Raw genomic sequence first — 211 nt, 5'->3', positions numbered from 1 at the left:
TAAAAAACTAGAAAAATAAAATAACTTGGAATAATTTAGCATGGGTTCATATTACCTCCCTTCACTTAAAGCTCTGCTTAGTGATTTGCACTTTGGGAGGATTTAAGATATGTGGTGAAGGGTTTGACCTATACAAAATAGTTTCTTGTTACTCAGAAACATTATGTCAATAACTGTATTCATCAGAAAAATAAATAAAAGAATTTATGCG

The sequence above is a fragment of the Chrysochloris asiatica genome, unplaced genomic scaffold, assembly GCF_000296735.1.
Source record: "Chrysochloris asiatica unplaced genomic scaffold, ChrAsi1.0 scaffold03216, whole genome shotgun sequence".
Lineage (NCBI taxonomy): Eukaryota > Metazoa > Chordata > Mammalia > Afrosoricida > Chrysochloridae > Chrysochloris > Chrysochloris asiatica.
Note: the sequence above shows the minus strand (reverse complement) of the source record.